Here is a 16,531-nt window from a genome sequence, read left to right as displayed (position 1 = left end):
GAAGCCTGGTTTTCATAGAAATGCAAATCGCTCGAGGCCGCCTTTCTCCCGCCGGGGAAGAGGGGTGCAGGGGGGTCTGCCCTCTCCGAGTGGGTCCCCCGGATTTGGGGGGGGGTGGAGGTGGCTCTGCAGGGGGACCGCGGGGCGGGGTGGGGGCGGGCAGGCTACACGCAGCGGGGAGAGAGCGCATGGAGGGGGGAGGTACCCAGGGCCCGGCGACACCCTAGATCCGAGCCGGGAGAATGGGCGCGTTCCCGAAAGCGCCACGAGGGCACCCACGGGCGGCCGGGCGGCCAGGGGACCTCCGCGTCCACATCTTTCATTTTCATTAACACGTGTAAATTTCAGGAACCACTTAGCGCTCGGGACGCGGAGCGGAGCCCGCGACCCTGCTGGAGGCTGCGCTCCCGCGCCAGGGGGGGTCGTTGCAAATGCCCGCGGGGGCATCCCCAAGTCTTAAGGGATTTCAGCCTAGCATGCGCTCGCCCAGAAAATAAAATAAATAAAATAAATGTCCGAAAATTCCAGCGGCAGCCCAAGATGGTGGCCAGCATTTCCTTCATCCTGTCCTCCTCGCCTGGGGGATCTGCGGGTTGTCTTCCTACCTTGGCCAGTCCATCCTTTCAGGGATCCCCAGTGCCCCCCCCCGCCCCACCCCATCCCGGCAATTTCAGAACAGAAAAACGCCCTGAATGGAATGCTTCATTCACAGTGGTCTCTGTCCTGCTTTATTTTTTAATTAAAAAAAATAAATTAATTAAATCGCTGGAAATATCAGTCGCTTCCCTTGCCTGTGACAAGACCACCGGAAGCTTTTTAATTGGTTTTGTTGGGGGTGTGGACACCATCGCACCTTTACAATGAGCTCAGGTTTGCATTCGCGCCTGGGGAGGGGGGGGGACCACGGCGGGGGGGGGGGACTGGCAAAAATCAGAACAATTGTTAAGTTAAAGAAATGGGTGTATTGATCTGGTTTTAAACAAAATCTACATATATTAGTGTCTACCCGAGAGGGGATCCAATGTTATCGCTAACTAAGAGCCATATAAAATAATAGAGAAAATGTGGGTTTTTCAAAATTTTTGTTGATAAGGTCTCTTTTAGTGCTTTTTTTTTTTTTTTAATTAGGACATTTTGCTCAATTTCAACTTTTTCTGGGTGAGTTTTTACACTACCTGCCCCAATGAAGAAAACTGTTCATGGACTTCCCTCTGAATGTAGTTTTAGTGTCATCCAGCCGCCGCATCCCCGAACAGTAAAGGCTCAAAGGAAACGGATGAAAAGCCCCCTCCCCTGCGCAAGGGCGCTCGCAGCCGGACCAGACCCCCCTCCCGAGGCCGCTGCTTCCCGCTCCCTCCCCCCGCCGGGATTAGGGTCACGGAGATTCCGGGTCCGGGAGGGTAATTACCCCCGGCTCGCGCCTCGGAAGCGGTGGGTGGCCCGCGCAGGGAGCAGGGGGCAGGGAGCGCCCACCGCCGGGGCCCGCCCGGGGCACCCACGCTCGCGCCGGCCGCGGGCACGCGGGTGCCTCGCAGCAGCCGCCGCCGCAGCAGCCCGCGCACGAGGGCGGCCCGGCTGCTTTTTCATTCATAAAATCCCGACCGGGCGGCTGCCCCGATGATTTATGGGGCTGCGCGCTATAGCCGGGCGGCCGCTGCCCCGGGGGGCGGGGGGTCCGAGCCCCGCGGGCGCCCCGGCCCGGCCCGAGGCGGCCGGCGACGCCGAGGGGCAGCGGGTCATCAAGAGGCTCGCCCACTCCTGCAAGACGGGCTCCGGGTCCGGGAGGGAGCTTCCCCCTAACCCGGGAGCAGGACGGAGGAAACTGGAATTAGCATGAGCCAATGGGGGCGCGGCGCTGTTACTAGGCGGGCCGGGCAGATCTCGACCGAGGAACTTCGTTGAGTTCCCCGCTCAGGGACGAGCGCAAAAGTGCAAGCCCGGCCGGCGAGCGTGCACAGCCGTCCAGGAACCCGCGGGGGAGGCGCAGGAATTCGGGGCCTGGCGGGGAGCGCCGGCTGCCCAGCCCCCACCCCGGGGAGCCCAGATACGCGTCCTCCGAGCTGCAGAGGGGCCGCCGGCCCCGGGCCCTTGAGGGCGGCTGCTTCTAGGACAGCCGAGGACGCGTTTTAATTTTTTTTTTCCAAAGAGGAAAGCAACTTTTTAAAACTTTATTGTTGCAGTTTTAATTTTGCACTGCCTTAAAAAAAAAAAAAAGACGCAGCACGAGGCGGGCACTGCGCCTTCTGGGCTCGTTTAGAGCGCTCTGCGTTTATTTCCCGGGGACTATTTGGAGACAAAGGGGCCAGCGGCCCAACAGGGAAGGCACCGCGTTGGTAGGAAAGAAAGCCCAAAAGGAACTTAAACCACCTTCCCGCTCTCCTCGCCTCCCCCCGCCCCGGGGGAGACCGCGGCCGGCCGGGGCGGATCTCCGGCCCCGAGAGGGCGAATTCCGCGGCGGCAGGCGCGTTTGCCACCGTCCCTGGCTGTGGGAACCTTCATTGAGGCGGGGGAAGGGAGCGCGTTCATTCAGGAACCGGCCCGCCGCGGCGCCGACCCCTGCGCGCTCTGCGGCTGCGCGTCGCCCCGCGGGGGGCCGTGGGGAGGGGGCGCTGGGCCCAGCCGAGGGCTCCCGGGGCCCCGACCTCGCGCAGCCGCACCCCCCACCCCCCGCCACACCAGGGGCCCGAGCGGGCGCGCCCAGGTGGGATCACCTGCAGCCGCATACCTGGCGGCGACTTGAAAGCACTAAGCTCTTAAGTCGCCCCGGAAAAGGCTTTCGAATGTGAGCCGCGGGGTCCCGGGGCGCTGGGGCTCCCCTTCCGCCACCCCCCTCGCCTCGGGCGAGCCTGGAGGCCCACGCGCCGCCCTGTCCCCGCCGGCGCTACGCGGTGCGGACTCCCCCCGCTCCCGAGCTGCGGGGCTCACCTGGGGCAGCCGCACCTCCCGCCGCCCCTGCCCGCGGACCTGCGTTTCCGCCCCCGATCAATTAATTTCTGCCACACACAGACCCGCCCCCTCCGCGCCCCCTAGCCGGGGGCCTGGCTGGGAGCGGGGACGGGACACTCCTCCCCCAGCTCTGCAGGCCTTGAGCAAGGTGTGCCCGAGGTTATAAAGCCAACCCCAACAGGTGTGTGTGTGTGGGGGGGGGGCGGCTTACAAAGCCTCTGGTTGCCCTGGGGAGAAGGTGCCCTCTTAGGCGGGAAAGGAGATCTAACTCCTTGACCTTCGTCCCTCAAAGCGCACCGCCTGGTGCCCTGAGCGGTATGAAACCCCAAAGTTCACTAGGAATTCCCTGGCCTCCTGGCTCAGGGCCCTTGGCCCGTCTCTAGCCAAGTGCCGCGGAGTGGGGCGCCCAGACTGAGATCACCACCTCCAACCCAAGCAAAGAAACCGGTTGGGGGGCGGGGGTGATGACCTAGGTGGCCAAGTCCCATCCGCGTCTCCCTGGGCCAAGGGGGCCGCGGCCTACCTGAGGCGGAGCTGCCCCCCCGCCCCTGCTGAGCGCGCGGAGCGCCCCTGCGGACTCTCGCGGGGCGGGGGCGGGCGCGTGGGGGGGGGGGGCGGAGGGGAGGTGGGTAGCCCGCGGGGCGTCTCGCCGGAGCCGCACCTTCCCGGAGGAGGACCCGCGCCGAGACCCTGTGGCTCCCCCAATGCCCCTCCCTCCTCCAGGGTAAGGACTCGACGTCCCCCCTTTCGCCCGGACGCCTGGACACTCGCTCCCCATCCCCGCGCTTTCCCGGAGACCGTGTTGGGATGTGACCGCATCCTCGTGCCTGCTTCCTGGTGCCCTTGGAATGCCCCAGAGCGTCTCCATCCTTCCCTTCGGCCTTGGGGGTGGGTGGAGGCATGGTGGGCTCTTTATTATGCGGCGCCTCCGAGTTCTGGGGCTCCAGACACTTGCAGGGGGGGAAAGGAAAGGACATTGCTTTCCAGGTGCGGGGAGAGGGGTCGCATACCCAACGCCCTCCACTCCTGCGCTTAGGTCCCTTGGCCTCGTGCCGTCGGGAGGACGGGTGGCGGGGCGTGGACCCTCTGGGGAGTTCCGGGCGTGCGGAGTCCCAGGCGCCCGAAGGGCCGCGCTCCGTCCCCACACCCCGCCAGGGCGCTGCACGGGGCTCCACCCACTCCTGCGCGTCCCGGGGGACCGGGCAGGGGCTGGGGAGCCGCGCGATCGCGGAGAGGTGGGAGGCGAGGGCGCGCGCCGCGGGAAGCCGGGCCTTGGCTCGGGAGGCGCGCGGGACTGCGCCGCGCATTCCGCACATTCCCGCCCGGCCTCGGTTCCGCCGCCACGTGGTTGCTCTGCGCGCCGCGCTTACCGTAAGGCTTGGAGAAGGCGCGCACGCCCGGCTCGCCAGCGCGTGCGGACCTCCCAGGGTGCGGGGCCCGAGGCGTGGTCCAGCCGCCCTGCCCGCGTGCGTGGATTGGGGCTCTTGTTTTGTTTGGTTTTGTTTTTCACGTAATAAGGAGAGTTGTGCTGCTGGAGTGATGACGTATTCATTTGTAAAGGCGGGCAAGGAGAGTCTCAGGCCCCGTGGGTATTTGTAATCGGGTGACTGTCCGTCTGAGGAACAGGAGTGACCACTGTGTCTTCCCAGCGGTGACAGAGCCGGAAGAGGAACTGCAGCTTCTGATCGTTTTCTTCTCCTTTTCCTTATTATTCAAAAGCAGTGGGCGGCACAGCCCAGTGCTCTGCACAACTGGTAAGCCCAATCTGGGAGGTTCTTCCCCCATCAAATAAACTTGCTAGAACTATTTTTTCTTTTCTTTTCTTTCTTTTCTTTTTTTTTTTTTTTTTGGTAAAGCTCTGAAAGGTCTTTTTTTCTGAAGATTAGTTCAAGATAAAGAGTCTGGTTCATCCCTGGAACCTGAGCAGCTGACCTTAACCAACAGGATGCCCGGCTCTGCCTCTGGGGCCCACTGGAGCCCATAGGACCCTGCATGGATGGAGGTCCCCCCGGCTGGAAAGGGTGAGAGGAGTTCCAAAAGCTGTCCACATATTGCCACCTCTCCCAGTCCCCACATAGACAGAGGGCTCTCCCTACAAACACCCAAGCAGGGATGAATGGGAGGGGGGGAAGGGAGGAGAAACAAATCAGTACCAGCTCCCCCCTTCCCCTTCCAGGTGAGACATGCCTATTTGCTCAGAATTCAAACTATTGCAGGGTTTTGGAGAGCAAGCATCCTCCCCTCATGGACCAATCCTCGTGCCTCACTTCTCCTGCAGTTTACCTTGCCCCCAAGCTCATTGATGCCATGCATTTAATCTTCAAAGCAAACCCCAGAAACACACTTGGTGAGTGGGGAAACTGAGGAAGCTGAGCCTTGTCCAGGGCTCACAATGCAGCAACCGTGATGTCCCCAACCGTGATGAATTGGGCTCTGCACTGTCCAAGCCCTTAGGCTGCCCCTCCCTCAGGGTCATGAGCACTGTCAGAACAATTTCAGGGGCCTTTGACACTGATAAGGATAATAATCTACATCTTCAAGAATTCATGCAAAACCAAGCCATTTTTTTCCAGACGTCAGGAGGTTTGCTCCCATATTTGTGAGAGTGCCAGGAGTGTCACCTACAGACCTGCATCTGCTGGGAGCTGTCCGGTCTTGGGTAAATCTTTGTCTTCGTCTGTAAAGTGGGGTATGATTTCACTCCAACCAAGGCCATGGAGCAGAGTCATTAAGGTAATATGTGTGAAGCAGTTAGCAGTAAGGCCTGGTGTATGTCAAGGTCCGTTAACTGTATTCATTCATGTATTTGTTCTTGTGCAGAATGAAGGCCATGTGATGCATAGTGTATGTGGAATTGATTAAACATTTCAGTTTATATTCAGAAAGAGGATTTTAAAAAAATGGCTTTCTGGTCTGTAAACTTGCTTTCATTTGCTGGCTTCTCCTGAGCTGTCTGTGGACGTGAGACTTAAATACTAGGATATATTATTTTAATTAAAAAAATATAAAGTTGAACCACATCAAGCTTCCCATCTCCCTTCTCACCCTGGAAAAGGAATAAAATAAGTGTATTTTAAAAATAAGCACCCTGGGGCGCCAGGGTGGCTCTGTTGGGAGTGTCTTGAGTCTTGATTTTGGCTCAGGTCATGATCTCATGGGATGTGAGATCCCACGAGCTGGGCTCTGCACTGAGCATGGAGCCTATTGGAGATTCTCTCCCTCCATCTCCCTCTACCCTGCCCTGGCTCCGTTCATGAACACTTGCATGTGCACTATGTCTCCAAAAAAATTTAAGTAAATGTAAGCACATTGATTAAGGGCACAGTGTCAATGCAAGGATGAGGGACATATGTAAAAAGGAAGAGGTTTCTGTTTGGTCTGAGAGGGTGGATACCCTAAGGCACTACTCAGGTCTCTGGATGAACAGGGCTTGTGCCTGCTATCCCATGTCATAGAAGGAGCCACTCTGTATTCAAGGGGAAGAGAGGAGGCAGTCACAAGGGAAACTGGCCAAAGATGTAGGTCAGTGACATGGCTGAAAGCAAAGAGGCACAACTCTCAAGACACCATCAGGCTGACCGGGGCACGGCTTGGCCTCAGAGTCTTGCTGCAGTGAGGGGAGGGTAGAGAGGGTGGAGAGGGTGGGGGAGGCTGACTTCAACATTTAGCTATGGTTAGGGCCTTGTGGGGAGAGAGGGCTCCTGGACTGGCCAGGGTGGAGGGGCAGTCCCTACTGTGGAGGCACTGATGGAGTTAGGGGCCGACCCATGGAGACGTATGGCAGCCCTGTGGCCTGGGAGACTGCAGGGAGACCTGGAGATGCTGAGAGGTTCAGTGAGGGGCTCCTAAGCCCTTGTGTGTGGGGGGTGGGGGCGGGGGGGGTGGTAAGCATCAGGATTAGGGCCCTGAGCTGAGTCCTTAAGTAAAGGACTTGGCATTACATCCAGCCCCAGGATATTTCCTTAGCAGACCATCCACAGCAGATTCACCAATACCAGAGAGGAGGGATGGGGCAGGGTGGGCCAGCTGAGTGCTCACCCTCCAACTGGAGCCTCAACCCCTCCTCGGCCCTGGCAAGACCCCTGTGACAAAGGACCACACACAGGGAGAGGGGTCTTAAAATGACAGACATTTGTTCTATCACAGTCTGGAGGTCAGAGACTGAAATCAAGACGCAGGGCCATGCTCCCCACTGAGGCACGAGGAGAGGACACTCCCTGGCTCCTCCAGCTGCTGGGGGTCAGGCTTCCCTGGGCTGCTGGATGCACCCTTTGAGTCTCTGCCTCGGTCTCCATGTGGCTGCTCCTCCCTGTGTTCTCTTGTCTTCTGTCTCTTATAAGGACGCTTGCTATTGGGTTTAGGGCCCTCATGGATAACCCAAGATGATTTCATCTCAAGAGCCTTCCCTTGATTACATCTGCGAGGACCTTTTCTTCCAAATAAGGTCAAATTCACAGGCTCTGGTGGTTAGGAGGTGGACACATCTTTTTGGGGGACACTGTTCAACACACTCAGGCTAGGGAGAGGGAGAAGCATGGGATGTGCTTTGTAGCAGCTTAGAACAGGCAATCAGATTCTTGGGTTTGGTTTGAGTCAGGCCTTATTAGCTGCTTCAGGGCAGGAAGACAGGCCCTAAACATGACTGAGTTACAGTCTCTGGCCTCCAGGGGCTTTCCATGGACACCTGAGAAATAATGCATGGAAAGCTGCTTTTACTTGAGAGTTTATGGCCAAATTGGCAGGTGCCCTCTGTGGGCTCCCACCGTCCTCGTCTTGCTCACTCCGCTCTGGAGGTAGACAGGTAGACGCACCGCACGAGCAGTCTGATTGCCATTAGAATTCTGACCTGGGTGAGAGAAAGGCTTCACCCAAGCACGAGGAAGGGTGGAGAATGAACAGGCAAAGACGGAGGACAGGGGAGATGTTCTAGATGTTTGAACAGCACAAGAGAAAACCCCGAAGGGAGACAGTGCAGGGTATATACACTTCGCTTAAAAGGGAAGAGTTTGGGCAGCCCGGATGGCCCAGCGGTTTGGCACCGCCTGCAGCCCAGGGCGTGATCCTGGAGTCCCGGATCGGGCTCCCTGCATGGAGCCTGCTTCTTCCTCTGTCTGTGTCTCTGCCCCTCCTCCCCGTCATGAATTCATGCCCTCCCTCCCCGTCATGAATAAATAAATTTTTTTTTTTTTTTAAAGGGAAGAGTCTGACTCTGCTGGGTTTTCCCTAGGTCCTAAAGCATAGGGGTGGGCATGTGGGATCCGAAGTGTCCCCTTCTAGTCCCGGCTCTGCCACAGCCTATGTGTGTGACCTCCTGTTCTCTGAGCCTCAGCTCTCTCCCCTGTCAAACACACATCATGATAATGTAGACCTCCCAGGGTCGCCACAGAGATTCAACAAGTGAGGGGAGTGAGACCCACCAAGAATCCTGCACCCTGAGGACTCATGAGTAGGCGTGAAGGGGCCTATGTTCTGCCCTGGGTGCACCCGGGGGGCAGCACTGGTGGCGGCAGGGCCATGTCAGCTGTGACTGGGCGCTCCCACCTGCACCTTCACAGACACTCTGGGCACAGTCCCCTTGTCCCCATTTTGCAGATGAGGAAGTCAAGGCCGGCAGGGTCCTGCAGCGAGGGCGGAGCTGGGAGGCCTGATGGCTGTGACTCTAAAATCCGAGGTGGGGGAACAGGTGACGGCAAAGCACCTGTAGAGATATTGCAAGGTTCACTTTTTAAAAAGAGCTTTATTGAGATACAATTTACTTAGCATGATGTTTACCCTTTAGAGCCAGTGGTTTTCAGCGTATTCCCCGAGTTGTGCGACCATCATCGAGATCCAATGGTAGAACCTTCTCCTCACCCCCAGGTCCCACCCACCAGCAGCCAGCTTGTTTTCCTCTTGCCTTCCTCTGTCAGAGTCATGCTGTCGTGAGCGCTCGGGCGTGAGGTCTGTGTGGCTGCCTTCTCATGTCTCCTGCATGGCAGGGCTCACCCGGGAGGCACTGCCAGCTGCGGGGAGACCTCGGGGCTCTACCTCTCTGGGACCCGGGAGACCCGGGACCAACCTGGATGCTTTTGGAGAGGATCTCTCAGCCGTTTCCACCCTCCCCCTCTCCCTGGTCTGTCCCTCTGTCTTTCCTCTATTCCTTCAGCAGGGAGCTCATAAAGTCTGGAACTGCAGGCATGTGTAAGGGATGACTTTATGTCCCGAAATAAGCACGTGCACAGGAGTGGCACGTTGCCCTAAGTCGCCATGCCTAGCTTGGTGCTCCATGGAGCAGAGGGAGGGTGAGCATCGCTAGGAGCCCCAGCACGGGCATCTGCGGTTGCCTCGGCTCCAACTCCCACCGACTCAACCTGCGTGGTTAGCATCCCAGACATCACCCGGGGGGTCAGCCCGTAAGAAGAGAAAATAATCTTAGATGTGCTTCCTTTCCCTTCCTCTGTCCCTGCAGGCACCCCAGGGCAGCCAACTCACCCCGGTACAGAGTGCTGATGGCCGCACACCCTCCGCTGTTAAGGAGTTGAGGTGCTCTGGGCCTGTTGGTCCACCAGGGCATCAGGAGGCCAGGGACATCCTTCCACCTCCATGGGGATGGGAGCCCAATCTCCTCCCTCCCCGCCAGCGTCCCATACCTGCTCTGGGACCTGAGTCTCCTCTGGCCAGGGAGGGCAGCTGGAGAAGGTGGTGCCTCCCCAGGCCGACCGAGGATCAGAGCAGACCTGCCATGCGCCCCTGTCTTCCCTATCCCTGCACCTCCCTGCCCCCAGGGAGCATGCGTCCAGCAGGGCAAGTGGACGTGCCCCTGGCTCGGAGTCCTGTACTGGGGCAGTGGCCGCAGGCTGGGGAGCAGGAAGGAAGGAACCAGGAACCCCCACCCCACCCCCGGCCAGGGAACTTGAGCAAGGCTGTCAACAGCTGTATTAGTTATCTCCTGCTGCGTAAGGAACGACCGTGACACCTAGCAGCATCAAGCAGGTGACGCGTTGCTCATGCAGCGTCTGTGGGGTCCGGCTCCGGGGGTCTCAGGAGGGGACAGTGAGTTGTCAGTGAAGCCACGGTCACCGGCAGGTGGGAGAGTCCACCTGAGGGCCTGTTGCTCACACACAGGGTGGCGGCTCTGCAGACAGAGGTGGCTCACAACAGGGGGAGCCCCCTCCACAGCCTCCACATCAAAGTGACATGCTGTCGCTCTGCCACATGCTGTTGGTCACACAGACCAATCCCAGAATAGTGTGTGTGTGTGTGTGTGTGTGTGTGTATGTGTGGAGGGGAACACACTGCACAAGGACACTAATGATGCAAGAGGCTGTCACAAAGGCTCGTACAACCGGGTGGGCTTCCAGGCACAGGTGGGGACAGCGCGGTGGGTGCGGTGGACAAGGCAGGTGGGGCCCCTAGTCTTACCTGGCTTCCAGGGTACCAGGTTACCTGACTTTTCCACCTGAATATCCAGTTAATCCTGCACCACTTCTGGAAAGCACCATCCCTTCTCTCTAGCTTGATGGTGGTAACTTTGCCCTAAGTCAGGTGCATATGTGAGTGTGAGTCTGTTTCTGTCCTGTTCTACTGATCCACTTTTCATCATGAGGTCTCAGAGTCTGGTGATGGGGTCTGAGCCATCAGTCATGCCAGAGTCTGGTGGGGGCAGTTCAGGATCTGCGTGAGGCAGGGCGCGGGGCGTGGTTTGGTTGTGATTCAAGCTGTCTTATCTGCTTGTTTTCTCCATCTGCTTTTCCTTTTTAAAAAATATTTTATTTATTTATTCATGAGAGACACACAGAGAGAGGCAGAGACACAGGCGAGGGAGAAGCAGGCTTCCTGCGGGGAGTCTGATGTGGGACTTGATCCCAGGACCCCAGAATCATGACCTGGGCTAAAGGCAGATGCTCAACCACCCAAGCGTCCCTGCTTTTCCTTTTATACCTAAATCCACCAATGATGGTTTGTGTTGCTTGCAGCCAAAACCAGGTGAGGAGGGCCCTGGGACTGGGCACAATCGCAAGCTGCCTCGAGACCTACCACGTCTCTGCCAAATATATTCCTGTAAGAGTAGCCCTTGAAACAAGCTCATGTCTGACAACTGGGGAACTATAGCTTATGGTGTATTCAGAAGATGGAAGAACATTAAGGGGAAAAAGCAAGATTCAAACATATATGGACATCATTAGCTCAACTATAGGACAGACACAGCTGGTTTGAAGGACATAGGACAAGATGGAAGGAGCTGAGACTTTTGGGGTGATAATGAGTTTTTCCTCTTCTTCTATACTCTTTTTATATTCTATGTGCTGTATTTTCTTATGAACAAATATTTTATAACTAGAAATAAAAATCCAACCAGGAACGACTCCAGAGGTGCCCGGCTATTTTCAGATGCCCCAGCCCTCGCGGATGTCCTTGGAACACCTGAACCAGGTTCCTGGGGTTCGTCAGGCAGTGGCCACATGGGATTCTTTCAACCACTGGCCCCAGCCCCAGTCATCAGCTTGGGAAGATCTGCAATTCTAACAGGACCCCTCTTCTAGCAGACAAAGGAGTGGGGGTGCTGGTGTCTTAGGTAGAGTTTCATCCCCCCTGCCCCTGGGTTGACACTGCTTGCAAATGCAAGGCCAGGGTGATGACCACTCAGGAGCAGGAGAGGCCCTGACTTGCCTCCTAAGATGCAGGTCATGAGATGAAAGCAGGAACAGGTACACACAGGAACCACGAGATGCAGCCTAAAATGTGAAATACTCTCCCCTCTGTGGATGGCTGGGCTGGTGCCCAAAGAACAGCTATCTTTCCGTAAGGTGGATTTCTCTGAGGATTCATGTGGCCCTTGGGAGACACGTGTGTTGCTTGATCCAGCTCCAGGACAGCTTACTGCTGTCAGGACACCTAAGGATGCCTTGATGGGGGCCAGGCCTAGAGAGTGCCCAGCCCTAAACCAGCAGCAGCATTGTCTAGACAGAAACGAGTGGGAGAGGCCCACGGAGAGGAGGTCATGTGGCAGGTACCACGTGGGGTCCTCCAATACTCATTCCCTTCCACAGACACAGAATTTTTAAGGAGCACTTACTACTCAGCTCTCGACGACACTTCCCAGCCTCCCCTGCAGCTGGTTGTGGCCGCGGGACCAAGTCCCAGCCAGGGGGCTGTGGGTGGAAGTGATGAGGGGAACATCTGGGTCGTGGCCTTAAAACGCAGGGGCACGTGGCAGGGTTGTGGGCTGTGAGGTTGGCCTACAGACGTCAGTTGCTTTTCTATATACCAGCAGTGAACAAGTGGATTTGAAATTAAACACACAACACCACTTCCATTAGCGCCCCCCAAAAGTGAAATACTTAAGGCTGCGTCTAATAAAACACGTACAAGATCTACAAGACGAAAAGTCTCAAACTTGGATGCCTGAAATCAGAGGACTAAATACATGAACAGAGATTCACGTCTGTGCATGGGAAGGCGTCCCCTTGTCTAGACGTTGGCTCTCTCCAGCTTGGTCTGCAGGTCCAGGGCAGTGACCATCAAAGTCCCAGCGAGTTATTCTGTGGCTGTTGACAAACTGATTCTATAATTTGTATGGAGGCAAGGCACCCAGAACAACCCACGCGATTCTGCAGGAGAACCATGCTTGCAAGAACGACATCACTCAACGTCAAGACTGACTATGAAGCCACATTGTAGAGTAGAGCCCCCGGGTACTCTGTCACGAGGCTCTGTGTGTGACTGTGCCCTTTCCCCGCCTGCCTTGCCTGATGCACTTGAGGACTCCACCTCGTGAGGCCACGCCGTGCTCATCCATCCATGCCGTGCTCCCCACGGCCCCCCTGAAGATGTTCTGTAATCACCAGCCTGGTGTTCCAAGACTGTGTGCCCTCATCAGCTTCAACCTTACCTCCCACTCGTCCCTGTAAAACCTCCACTCCTGCCGTTACACGCCCGCCACTCCCCTATGTCTGCCCTTGACCTTCGTAGCCCTGTGCAAGGGTGTCCCCTGCCCCCAAGTGCCTCGTAACTTGGCCTTCAAAGCAAGATGCAACTGCAGTCTAGACTCTTTAAAAAGTCTGCTCTGTGCTCAGCCTCACGTATTGGCTCCCATGGTGGGCTCCTCTCGCTCTGCTGGTTGCTTTGCATAGGAGTTATTTCCTACAGAGTGACCCCTCTGTCCCCTCCTACCACCATCCCGGCCTTCCCAGGAGCTCATGGACGGGAGAGACCCCACGTGGCTGGCCTCCCAGGGAAGACCTCTCTGGGGAGTCTTTGGAGTTTGGAAAACCAGCTCTGAGCTCTGGCACAGAGGCAGGCTGTGGGGTGGGGATGGGGTCGGGGGTGGCTCTGTCTGCAAAGGCAGCTCTTGGAAGTCCGGAAAGCACAGAGGCTCCTCTTGACCAGGTGCCCCACACTGGAGCACGGGGGCCACAGGAGAACCCACTCACAGGCTGGCCTCTCGGGTAGAGGTGTAGCCGGCGCATGTCCAGTGCTCTCAGCGTGGGTATTTGTTGTTGTAGACTCGGGCTTTCGATGCACAAAACCTCCTCAAAAGAATACAGAGAGGAAAATTAAAGGGAGACTGCCCAGGAACTTTGCAAAATTGGGAAAATGAGCATGCTCCCCATAGCAGAGCGCGTTGGCCCATCCCCTCGACCCTGATTAAGGGGAACTGGTATTTGTGGGGGCGTTCAGCAAGAGGCCTCTGATGGGGAGACAATTTTGTGGCTTCGGCCTGTAATTTGGATTCGAGGGCTCAGGCACCACTAATGTGATAAACTTGCAAACCTCCGCCTGCGACCAGTCGGAGAGAACAGCCCGCACAGACAGCTATCACAGCCGGCGTGGCCAGTGCTCTGCTCCTGAGGCTGCTCACCGCCAGTGGGGCTGGGCCCTTCCACGGCTGGCTTTGAAAATCTGGAAATACAAGTCACTGGTCTTGTTTATCATCTAGTTCTAAATCCACACTGTTGTTGCCTTTCCTTTTCGTTAGATGTTGGTTTTTGAGATTATCCATGTCCTGGGCAGGATGGGAACCCTCCCTACCCTATCCTGGGGTCTGGCATGTTATAGGGGCTTTGCAAGTATGCTGGACCAAGGAATGAGGGCATCAGTGGAGCTGAGGGTGAAAAAAGACATGGTTTTGGCTTGAAGATTGGTGGCTACAGGCCAGTCCAGGTTGAGCGTTTGCCCCCAGGAGATCTCACTGATGGTCAGGGTCATTTGATAGGTCACCGGGAACGGATGGGCTCTTTCTGGCTAGTGATCACTTTAGTATGTTTCTCTTGCTTCCTAAGTCACCCAGGTCAGGCTGCTGAGAGTGTGTGTGCATGCGTGCATGTGCGTGTGCATACGTGTGTGTGTGTGTGTGTGTTAGATGTTGCAGGAAAATTGGGAGGAGGGAGGAAGTGGTTCAGGAGGTAGAGGGAGGAGGGTGGGGTGGGTGGAGTAATCAATATCCAGCTGTGGGTCCCCACCCTCTCTCTGTCCCTGGAGGGTCCCCTGGGCCGGCATTCACCACCGTGGCCCTCGAGGACATACATCATACGTTGGCATCTCCGATGCTCTGGTTTTATACCTGTGTTTCTTGCGGTCAGCTCCCCCTGCCTTCGATGGGACCCAAGCAGGGTGAATTCCCTGCTCCCCCTTTATTTGGCTGGGAAAAGATCAAACGTTTTTAAGCAGGAACACCTCCGAGGAAACAGAAGGCAAACAAACCAGCAGCACAGGAGACTGAAAAAGACATGAATGAGTTTATCCGGTGCAAATTTCTGGTCCCAACTCATAGTCAGATCTAATCAGGGGCCGGTCGGTTAGCTGAGCTGACACCATCGATGGGGAACCAGGCTCTGCTTCTTCCTCTTCCTAAAGGTTAGCGAAGATACGCGAACATCTAGTGCAAAGTATACTTTCCGGTTTGACTTCAGCGGGGCATGTGATTTTGGATAACATCTCTGGTTTTCCCAATTAAACAGGGACCCTGAGCCATGACAACGGGGAAACGAGACTCCAGAGATGACCACAGTACTCGCCTCCCGTTCACCTCCACACAACGACTTCATGAAGAAGTTGAAAAAAACCTCTTTCTCTACCCGGCCAATGAGAGAGGACTTAGCCTCCAAGGATTCTTACTAAATACGGCTAACCTGGGTAAGCTTTCCTACACTGGGGTAAATTCAGGTGGTTTCAAAGTTTTCAATCTTATAAATAGCATCCTTATAGGAAACACTTATCTGATTCCCAGCAGCCTCGTGCCCTGTGAGATGGCGGTAGTTATCATAAGAGGATGGTGAGGTCAAATCCATTGAGTAAAGGCTACTTGCTCTTGGAGATTCTCAGTGCATGTTGCACGTAAAGGCACTGAGAAGTCCTGCAGTACAGAGACACGCTTGTGACCAGAACATTCTTTTTATGTCGCATCTACGGACATCCTGGGGCAGGGTTCCAAAAAGTTTACATGGGAAACACTGCCTCAGAACGCATTTTTGAAGTCATATAAAAGAGTATAAATAGCTTGTCTTTTCTCCTCAGTAGGATGAAAAGGGCAGTCAGAGTACTTGCCAGACAGAAGCAGATTATGGCAGGCATCGCCAGCGAGTGGGGGGGCATTGTTTTCCTGCCGCTCCCCCCACACAGGGTCCCACCAGTTTGTTTCTTTTTTGTCTGGATTAACATGCCCAATAATGACGCTTTCATATTGTCTAGTGTTTTATCTGTTTATTTTTTTTAAAGATTTATTTATTTATTCATGAGAGACACAGGGAGAGGTAGAGACATAGGCAGAGGGAGAAGCAGGATCCCTGCGGGGAGCCCAATGTGGCACTTGATCCCCAAACCCTGGGATCACAGCCTGAGCCGAAGGCAGACGCTCAACCACGGAGCCACCCAGGTGCCCCTGTTTTATTTCTTTAATTGCTGTCGAAGAAGTTCTGACACAGGGATCGATCCCAGGACCCTGGGATCATGACCTGAGGCAAAGGCAGATGTTTAACTGACTGAGCCACCCAGGCACCCTGAGAGTTAACCGTATTTACGTAGGTTTATTACTTACTTTCCTCACGCTGTTGCTCTTTTTGCATTTTATCACCCATGTGATCACGTAAGAAATTTATTTATTTATTTATTTATTTATTTATTTATTTATTTATTTATTTATTTTACATATTCAAACCCCCTCCATCTTGCCTCCAGTGAGGCGCTTCCATTTCTTTTGTCAGAATTCATCTCTTTTGCATGGATGGGAAAATGCTATTCTGTTTTCCTCTAGCTTGTTAAAGTGAACCTGAAAAAATATAAACGTGCGTTTCCCCAACGTACAAGTAATACATGTTTAAAAGTGGAAAATAAAAATAAGAAACAACAAGGAACAAAAAACCCACCTGTGATCTCACCACCCAGACCCACTGGTAATACTTTTTGTAGCTCTTTTCAGGCTTCGCTCAGTGTTTATACACACATTTAAAAATCTTTCACTTGAATTTCTTCACGCGAGCACACCCGTGTGCGTGCATACACGCGCATGTGCGCACACCCTTCTTCCTCCGTGTGGTACTTTCTTCTGACTGTTTCAAGAGGGATTTTGGAATTTCAAGGGCAATTTTAGAATTTCATCATGAATTTA

At 55.5% G+C, this 16,531-nt stretch overlaps 1 long non-coding RNA gene across 6 annotated transcripts; it reads left to right on the top strand.

Annotated features, from left to right (window-relative positions):
• The first annotated feature begins 3,563 nt into the window (after positions 1 to 3,563).
• Positions 3,564 to 15,986, top strand: LOC140613300 (uncharacterized). Of its 6 annotated transcripts, none has more exons than XR_012014456.1 (4): positions 3,564 to 3,670; positions 4,596 to 4,700; positions 4,828 to 4,967; positions 5,123 to 5,831. It is a non-coding gene; the product is annotated as an uncharacterized lncRNA (long non-coding RNA). The 6 variants fall into 6 exon arrangements; XR_012014454.1 differs by having other exon boundaries at positions 3,581 to 3,670; positions 4,507 to 4,700; XR_012014455.1 differs by adding an exon at positions 14,886 to 15,986 and having other exon boundaries at positions 3,587 to 4,700; positions 5,123 to 5,679.
• The last annotated feature ends 545 nt before the right edge of the window (positions 15,987 to 16,531 follow it).

The sequence above is a fragment of the Canis lupus genome, chromosome 21 (genome assembly GCF_048164855.1).
Source record: "Canis lupus baileyi chromosome 21, mCanLup2.hap1, whole genome shotgun sequence".
NCBI classification, from domain to species: domain Eukaryota; kingdom Metazoa; phylum Chordata; class Mammalia; order Carnivora; family Canidae; genus Canis; species Canis lupus.
This window is presented reverse-complemented; position numbering and strand designations above follow the sequence as displayed.